This window comes from Schistocerca piceifrons, chromosome 5, assembly GCF_021461385.2.
Source record: "Schistocerca piceifrons isolate TAMUIC-IGC-003096 chromosome 5, iqSchPice1.1, whole genome shotgun sequence".
NCBI classification, from domain to species: domain Eukaryota; kingdom Metazoa; phylum Arthropoda; class Insecta; order Orthoptera; family Acrididae; genus Schistocerca; species Schistocerca piceifrons.
The window spans coordinates 667,506,112-667,516,233 of record NC_060142.1 but is presented as its reverse complement, the minus strand read 5'-3'; the positions used below and the strand labels follow the sequence as shown (position 1 = coordinate 667,516,233).

The following is a 10,122-nucleotide window of genomic DNA, read 5'->3' as shown; positions in this document are numbered from 1 at the left end:
ACACAGGATTTGGGCTGGAAATCATTAAAAGAAAGGCGTTTTTCGTTGTGACGGAATCTTGTTACGAAATTCCAGTCACCACCTCTCCTCCGAATGTGAAAATATTTTGTTGAGACCGACCTACACAGGGCGGAACGATTACCACGATAAAATAAGGGAAATCAGAGCTGGTACGGAAAGACATACACTCCTGGAAATTGAAATAAGAACACCGTGAATTCATTGTCCCAGGAAGGGGAAACTTTATTGACACATTCCTGGGGTCACATACATCACATGATCACACTGACAGAACCACAGGCACATAGACACAGGCAACAGAGCACGCACAATGTCGGCACTAGTACAGTGTATATCCACCTTTCGCAGCAATGCAGGCTGCTATTCTCCCATGGAGACGATCGTAGAGATGCTGGATGTAGTCCTGTGGAACGGCTTGCCATGCCATTTCCACCTGGCGCCTCAGTTGGACCAGCGTTCGTGCTGGACGTGCAGACCGCGTGAGACGACGCTTCATCCAGTCCCAAACATGCTCAATGGGGGACAGATCCGGAGATCTTGCTGGCCAGGGTAGTTGACTTACACCTTCTGGAGCACGTTGGGTGGCACGGGATACATGCGGACGTGCATTGTCCTGTTGGAACAGCAAGTTCCCTTGCCGGTCTAGGAATGGTAGAACGATGGGTTCGATGACGGCTTGGATATACCGTGCACTATTCAGTGTCCCCTCGACGATCACCAGTGGTGTACGGCCAGTGTAGGAGATCGCTCCCCACACCATGATGCCGGGTGTTGGCCCTGTGTGCCTCAGTCGTATGCAGTCCTGATTGTGGCGCTCACCTGCACGGCGCCAAAAACGCATACGACCATCATTGGCACCAAGGCAGAAGCAACTCTCATCGCTGAAGACGACACGTCTCCATTCGTCCCTCCATTCACGCCTGTCGCGATACCACTGGAGGCGGGCTGCACGATGTTGGGGCGTGAGCAGAAGACGGCCTAACGGTGTGCGGGCCCGTAGCCCAGCTTCATGGAGACGGTTGCGAATGGTCCTCGCCGATACCCCAGGAGCAACAGTGTCCCTAATTTGCTGGGAAGTGGCGGTGCGGTCCCCTACGGCACTGCGTAGGATCCTACGGTCTTGGCGTGCATCCGTGCGTCGCTGCGGTCCGGTCCCAGGTCGACGGGCACGTGCACCTTCCGCCGACCACTGGCGACAACATCGATGTACTGTGGAGACCTCACGCCCCACGTGTTGAGCAATTCGGCGGTACGTCCACCCGGCCTCCCGCATGCCCACTATACGCCCTCGCTCAAAGTCCGTCAACTGCACATACGGTTCACGTCCACGCTGTCGCAGCATGCTACCAGTGTTAAAGACTGCGATGGAGCTCCGTATGCCACGGCAAACTGGCTGACACTGACGGCGGCGGTGCACAAATGCTGCGCAGCTAGCGCCATTCGACGGCCAACACCGCGGTTCCTGATGTGTCCGCTGTGCCGTGCGTGTGATCATTGCTTGTACAGCCCTCTCGCAGTGTCCGGAGCAAGTATGGTGGGTCTGACACACCGGTGTCAATGTGTTCTTTTTTCCATTTCCAGGAGTGTACATCCATACTCCGCAAGCCACCTGACGGTACCCTGAGTACCTCTATCGGTTCTCCCTTCTATTCCAATCTCGTATTGTTCGTGGAAAGAAAGATAGTCGGTATGCTTCTGTGTGGGCTCTAATCTCTCTGATTTTATCCTCATGGTCTCTTCGCGAGATATACGTAGGAAGGAGCAATATACTGCTTTACTCTTCGGTGAAGGTATGTTCTCGAAACTTTAACAAAAGCCCGTACCGAGCTACTGAGCGTCTCTCCTGCAGAGTCTTCCACTGGAGTTTATCTATCATCTCCGTAACGCTTTCGCGATTACTAAATGATCCTGTAACGAAGCGCGCTGCTCTCCGTTGGATCTTCTCTATCTCTTCTATCAACCCTATCTGGTACGGATCCCACACTGCTGAGCAGTATTCAAGCAGTGGGCGAACAAGTGTACTGTAACCTACTTCCTTTGTTTTCGGATTGCATTTCCTTAGGATTCTTCCGACGAATCTGTCTGGCATCTGCTTTACCGACGATCAACTTTATATGATAATTCCATTTTAAATCACTCCTATTGCGTACTCCCAGATAATTTATGGAATTAACTGCTTCCAGTTGCTGACCTGCTATTTTGTAGCTAAATGATAAGGGATCTATCTTTCTATGTATTCGCAGCACATTACACTTGTCTACATTGAGATTCAATTGCCATTCCCTGCACCATGCGTTAATTCGCTGCAGATCCTCCTGCATTTCAGTACAATTTTCCATTGTTACAGCCTCTCGATACACCACAGCATCATCTGCAAAAAGCCTCAGTGAACTTCCGATGTCCTCCACCAGGTCATTTATGTATATTGTGAATAGCAACGGTCCTATGACACTCCCCTGCGGCACACCTGAAATCACTCTTACTCCGGAAGACTTTTATCCATTGAGAATGACATGCTGCGTTCTGTTATCTAGGAACTCCTCAATCCAATCACACAATTGGTCTGATAGTCCATATGCTCTTACTTTGATCATTAAACGACTGTGGGGAACTGTATCGAACGCCTTGCGGAAGTCAAGAAACACGGCATCTACCTGTGAACCCGTGTCTATGGCCCTCTGAGTCTCGTGGACGAATAGCGCGAGCTGGGTTTCACACGACCGTCTTTTTCGAAACCCATGCTGATTCCTACAGAGTAGATTTCTAGTCTCCAGAAAAGTCATTATACTCGAACATAATACGTGTTCCAAAATTCTACAACTGATCGACGTTAGAGATATAGGTCTATAGTTCTGCACATCTGTTCGACGTCCCTTCTTGAAAACGGGGATGACCTGTGCCCTTTTCCAATCCTTTGGAACGCTACGCTCTTCTAGAGACCTACGATACACCGCTGCAAGAAGGGGAGCAAGTTCCTTCGCGTACTCTGTGTAAAATCGAACTGGTATCCCATCAGGTCCAGCGGCCTTTCCTCTTTTGAGCGATTTTAGTTGTTTCTCTATCCCTCTGTCGTCTATTTCGATATCCACCATTTTGTCATCTGTGCTACAATCTATAGAAAGAACTACAGTGCAGTCTTCCTCTGTGAAACAGCTTTGGAATAAGACATTTAGTATTTCGGCCTTTAGTCTGTCATTCTCTGTTTCAGAACTATTTTGGTCACAGTGTCTGAACATTTTGTTTTGATCCACCTGCCGCTTTGACATAAGACCAAAATTTCTTAGGATTTTCTGCCAAGTCAGTACATAGAACTTTACTTTCGAATTCATTGAACCCCTCTCCAATAGCCCTCCTCACACTACATTTCGCTTCACGTAATTTTTGTTTGTCTGCAAGGCTTTGGCTATGTTTATGTTTGCTGTGAAGTTCCCTTTGCTTCCGCAGCAGTTTCCTAACGCGGTTGTTGTACCACGGTGGCTCTTTTCCATCTCTTACGATCTTAAAAAATGTGGAACGCTTCACGATTTTGCGCGTCATCCTTGCGCAGGGGCCATGCTAATCTTCTCTGTATCGTTCCAAATGGATTCAAATGGCTCTGAGCACTATGGGACATCAGTCCCCTGGAACTTAGAACTACTTAAACCTAACCAACCTAAGGACAGCACATAACACCCAGTCATCACGAGGCAGAGAAAATCCCTGACCCCTCCGGGAATCGAACCCGGGAACCCGGGCGTGGGAAGCGAGAACGCTACCGCACGACCACGAGCTGCGGAGTCTGTATCATTCCAGTTTTTTAGTAAATGTGCTGCCGAAGCGAGTACCTTGTCGTTCATCGTTGCTAGGTGTCATGAGTAACTCATTCTATAAACCTTACTGTTCATGCTCCACGTGTGTCTATGTAATGCAATATTTCCACACTTGATATGACATCCTCAAATAACTGAGTTAAACTTATGTACTGTTTACTGGTGTGAAGGGTCTAGAGCAACGTAGTGTTTTGTGATCTCACTCTGCACATGTGAAGATTATGTGATACAAAGTTATTACAAAGTGGTTGCGACGATCTCTTAGTCATAGGTAAGAGTTATGTAGTCTCAGTTTTTCTTTTAGTTTAATGCGCAATGTTACATAATGCTCATTCATGATGTAAATGTATATTTATCTGATTTTACAATGTTTCATCGAGCTTTCTGGTAAGATTGAATTATGTAGCTTTCACAAAATTTCCGCCGATGTGTCCTGTTGTGACTTGGCAAGACAGCCAAGCCACTAGGAGGTGAAGCCGAAAGGCACGCGTTTAAGCTCACGCAGGCTGGCGTGAGGTCTGGAACAGGTCAAGGAATTGAGACTAGCAAATAAAGTATGTAGCTGTTGGAATACTTAACTTTAATCCATAATTGGTGAACATCGGTCTGACGGTACATGCGTTACAAGATAAATAGCAATTGATACTGGCGCCTTGCTAGGTCGTAGCAAATGACGTAGCTGAAGGCTATGCCAACTATCGTCTCGGCAAATGAGAGCGTAATTTGTCAGTGAACCATCGCTAGCAAAGTCGGCTGTACAACTAGGGCGAGTGCCAAGAAGTCTCTCTAGACCTGCCGTGTGGCGGCGCTCGGTCTGCAATCACTGATAGTGGCGACACGCGGGTCCGACGTATACTAACGGACCGCGGCCGATTTAAAGGCTACCACCTAGCAAGTGTGGTGTCTGGCGGTGACACCACATGTCCTATCGGTTGGTTATTGTACACAGAGAAAGTTTTACCCAGTGGTATGTATTCACATCGGGAACTGTTGTACTGGTAGTTCGTACTACACCATTTCCCTACATGCTATTTTATGGATAATTACAAGTTTGGAGATGGCTAAAAGATTTAGCCGAAACTAGTAATCAATAAAAATGAAAAGTGGCAATTTTTACTAGTAAAGGATTTTTTCTGGATCCAGTAAACGTAAACAATTAAAGATAGCGTATCTCCAAATTGATCATGTCAAGTAACAACTCAAAAGTATATACTAACTAAGTATATAATTTAAAACTGCTATTTCAAACTGAAAAGCAGGTCAAGATTCCCAGGATTAGTTTACCATTATCGTGCACACAGGTGTGCTTCTCAGTTACACTGTATTCCAATAGTCCTCATTAAGCCATGAAGTCATTATTTTTGTGTTGTCCGTTCATTTTGTCTTCCCACGGAGTCCATTGAACCAACACCTGTCTCCACATACTGTTGGGTCTTCCCCCGCTGTGTGACTATCCCAGTGATATCTCAGTTTCGCAGCATTAGAGTTCGGTAGCTCCGTCAAAGTAAAGCGCCCACTTATACTGCGCATCTGTCAGAGACTTTCCTCGTCAAACACAATATTCCTAATGTTAGTCACGATTTTCCCATGGCTCCGCGTAACTTTTGACTATTTTTCAAGTTGCCAATGCCCATTAAAGAACATGATTTGTCTCAAGAGAAGACATCGTGGAGTATTCCAGAAAGGGTTCCAGGAGACTTTACAAAAATGATGGGAACGGCTGCAGAAGTATGCATTACGAAGGAGACTACTCTGATGGGGATTAGGCTTCTGTGCCCTCAGATCAATAAATGTATTTCTGCCAACCAGGTTTCGATTCTTCTTCAACAAACCACGTATCTACCAACATCCATTAAGGTTGATACGCAACACCTGTCTTTCTCCTGCTGCCTACGCTGTAATTTATGAACCAATGTTCCTAGACTGTAAGTTCCCCACAACACAGACTTTTTTGTGTCGCTGATCAGAAACTACACGAACCCAGCTACGTTTTTATCCGCTCTTCAACTTACTTCTGTCTTCTCTGTTTAGCTCCCTTGGTTTACTCTTGTCCGTTTCTGAATACGACTCCGACGATAGAAGATTGCGTTACCTTGGGTGAGTTTAATTTTGCTGCGAAGGGCAGTCCTCACTTTCCTCTGTTGTCTCCTTACGTGCATCATTTGTATAACACTCTGCTTGTTTAGGTAGCGCAACGCTCGAAGAGTGTAGTTTCATGAAATGTAGTTCATCTTAATTGCATATGATTTCAACAATTATTAAGAAATCTGCCAGTTGAAAACTTCTATGAGTCGATATGATCGTAATGATAAATTGGTTCATATGCTCCCAGTTTAGTTTTAATGCGCTGAGTACATTATTTCTTTCCACTTAAGTAGTTACGCTAACTTAGTTTAACGTGCTATGCCTGCTGGTAAAATGACAAAACTATCAAAAGGCTGTACTTTTTTAGGTTTTAAATATGAGCTTGTAATCTATGACAGTTTGTTCCCGTACCTACATTGATTGGGCGAAACTGTTTCTAGGGATGCCGTTACAAGCTGATTTTTCCCTGCAGTGATGTGTGCAATACAAAATATTGTAATGAAATGTATATTGTGATTTAGCTTGATGAAGGCCAAGGGGACGAAATTAGCTAAGCGCTAAACAAAGAAATGAACTGTTATTTAAAAGCAAAAGGACTGCCTACGCGATATAGTGACTATTTTTAAGAAATTTACGTAGTTTAAGAAATTTATGCCGGCTGTGGCCCACATACAAAAAAGACTATACTGGGATGTTTTAGTCACGTAAAACAGGTTACCAAGGTTTTTATCTTTGGTGAGTGTATCTGAAAAGATTATTAGAAAAGATTTCGCGAAGAGAACCAAATCGTGGAGCAACACAAGACACCGACGTCAGTACAACCTCAGTGGCAGAAAAGTAGTTCCTGTTGCCTTTCGTTCTCGTAAGGCGTTTGAGATCTTTTGTGTTTTATGTCAAAGGACCTCGTTTGTGTGCCTGCCTCGTTTTAACATAAATGTCAGAGCCACACTGAACGCCGGAACTGATCAGAAATCCCATTTATGCGACTAAAGATAGCACACTAACTTGGCGCCCTTTCTTTCATGTTCTCGGATTGCTGGAGTATAACGAACATCCTGCGAATCTGGAGCATGACCTCGTCTCTGGAACGTTGCCATGGGGATGCTCTACTGACTTCTCGCCAATCTCACACGTAGGCAAAAAATGAGCTCCCGCTTCCTGCGCTCTGCCATGAAATTGTACTTTACTGCTAGACTCTTTCTCCAACGGCGCACTTCTACTACTGACAACAGCTGGAGTCACTCATGAGTGCTTTAAATGATTATATGACCATAATAATCAGCAGTACGTCGTAATGATCTCTGTTTTACTGGTGATTTAATTTAATTTTGTAATACAAATATCGAGCACAAAGTAACAACCTACCACAACGCGGTTGTAGCTCGGTGGATAGTTGCTTGCGTGTCAGACCACAAATACAGTGGTTGGAGATTTGATACTCAAACGGTACTGTTGTCTTTAACTTGAAAGTTCTCTCACTTGTACCAGTACTCAAAATAAGTGAAAAATGAAGATTTGCATTTTGGCTGTGAGTTCAGGTTAATCTGTATGGTTCCTTATTACTACCTAGGTGTAATAGCTCATAGGTTGGGGTACGAAAACTGTGCCTACTAAACCACTGCTGTTGTGAAACCACTTTTGGGTTGGTGAAACTGTTACTTTTGTAACGTCCCCTTAGAAAAATTTATGATTGACTGTGCTGATAAACATCTTATGTTATTTGATTTTCAAACAGCTGAGCAAAACTGAACGTACTCAGACATTCACTAGACTGACACACAATATTTTTAGCGCAACGCAGTCTGACTTTCAGTAATCCCTACAAAAGAATGGCCCTGACTGACATTAACCTATACCTTTCAAAAATCACTTACCTCACAAAAATCTTCGTTACTTGAACTACTGCAATACAGCGAGCGCCAATACTGCCAGCTAAATTATTAAGATTCTAACTGCTGAAGGCACTAACTACTGATAGGCATAGTTAGAAAATGAAAGATTTTGATAAAGAACAAACAATGTATTTACGTTAATAGTGTTCAAAAGTCATAATATATAGATCAGCTCATGACATTCAGTCTTACAAATTTACTGTCTCTGTCCAGATCATCCGCTCTCAAAACTCCGCCATCTCACTCCCCACATCCACCACTGCTGGCGGCTCACCTCCAATTCCAACAATGCCACCCAGCCACAGACTGCACACAGCACAGCCAGTGATTTTCATACAGAGCGCTACATGGCGTTACCAGTAAGAGAACCTAAACAGCCTACTTACACTTTTACGTACTATTCTTCCGATCTAACAATATGTGTCTGCTCCCTCAGGTGCTAGGCGTTGAGTGTAGCCCTTCTGAATTCTTTTGTTTCATATTTGCGTGACAGTCTTGGTATGCCAATCAGTGGGAGCAGAATCATTACGTCCGCAGCTCGTGGTCGTGCGGTAGCGTTCTCGCTTCCCGCGCCCGAGTTCCCGGGTTCGATTCCCGACGGGGTCAGGGATTTTCTCTGCCTCGTGATGACTGGGTGTTGTGTGATGTCCTTAGGTTAGTTAGGTTTAAGTAGTTCTAAGTTCTAGGGGATTGATGACCATAGATGTTAAGTCCCATAGTGCTCAGAGCCATTTGAACCAGAATCATTACGGATCGATTAACCACAGGCTTGATACACCGCGATTTCATCATAAACAACATCTATGACGTTCAAATGTGGTCTCCAAACGAGGAACCTACTGCGTAATACACTGAGGAGCCAAAGGAACCGGCACACCTGTCTAATATCGTGTAGGGCCCCCGCCAGCACGAAGAACTGCAGCAAAACGATGTGGCATGGACTCCAATAATGTCTGGAGTAGTGCTGGAGGGAAATGCCACCATGAATCTTGCAGTAAGAATACGAGGGGGGTGGGGGGGGGGGGGAAGATCTCTTCTGCACGGCTCGTTGCAGGGCATCCCAGATATGCTCAACTATGTTCATGTCTGGGGAGTTTGGTGGCCAGGGGAAGTGTTTAAATTCAGAAGAGTGTTCCTGGAGCCACTCTGTAGCAATTCTGGGTGTGTGGGGTGTCGCATTGTCCTGCTGTAATTGCCCAAGTGCGTTGCTTTTGCACAATGGACACGAAACGATGCAGATTATCAGACAGATCCTTACGTACGTGTCACATGCCAGAGTCGTATCTAGACTTCTCAGGGAGCCCACATCATCCCAACCGCACATGCCCCACACCATTACAGAGCCTCCACCAGCTCGAACAGTTCCCTCCTGACAGGATCCACGCGGTCGTCAGACTGTAATCATACCCGTACACGTCCATCCGCTCGATACAATGTGAAGCGAGACTCTTCCGACCAGGCAACGTGTTTCCAGTCATCAACAGTCCATTGTGGGTGTTGACGGGTCCAAGCGAGGCGTTATGCTTTGTGTCGTGCACTCATCAAGGGTGCATGAGTTGGCCTTCGGCTCCGAAAGCCCATATCGATGTGTTTCGTTGAAAGGTTCGCTCGTTGACACTAGCTGATACCCAGCATTGAAATCTGCAGTTATTTGCGGAAGAGTTGCACTTCTGCCACGTTGAACGATTCTCTTCAGTCGTCGTTGGTCCTGTTCTTGCAGGATCTTTCTACGGCGGCAGCGATGTCGGAGATTTGATGTTTTACCGGATTCCTGATATTCACGATACACTCGTGAAATGGTAGCACGGGAAAATCCCCACTTCATCGCCACCTCTGAGATGCTGTGTCCCATCGTTTGTGCGCCGACTATAACACAACGTTCAAACTCACTTAAATCTTGATAACCTGCCACTGTAGCAGCAGTAACCGATCTAACAACTGCAGCAGACACTTGTTGTCTTGTATAGCAGTTGCCGACCGCAGTACCGTATTCTGCCTGTGTCTGTTTACATATCTCTGCATTAGAATACGCATGCCTATTCCAGTTTTTCTGGTGCTTCAGTATAGTTCCTCATATAAAGCATGTAGATGACTTTACTGCTAAATAATGTGTGTGTGGTTCCTTTGAAATGTTGATCATCTGCATATGCAAACACGTAGTACAGTTCGTGCTAATTTGACGTACGTTAGCCGGCCGCGGTGGTCTAGTGCAGTCTGCCTTCGGCAGTGACACAGTGCGGACCGTGTTGCCTGCCGGCCGCGCTGTGGTGCGCGCGCCTGTTTGTTTACGCCGGAGCAGCTTCGCGTGTGCGGTG

The 10,122-nt window shown here is 45.8% G+C and overlaps 1 non-coding gene across 1 annotated transcript; it reads right to left on the bottom strand.

Annotated features, from left to right (window-relative positions):
* Positions 1-3,523: 3,523 nt before the first annotated feature.
* LOC124799721 lies at positions 3,524-3,626 on the bottom strand. Its single transcript, XR_007017071.1, has one exon. It is a non-coding gene; the product is annotated as a U6 spliceosomal RNA (small nuclear RNA).
* Between the last annotated feature and the right edge of the window lie 6,496 nt (positions 3,627-10,122).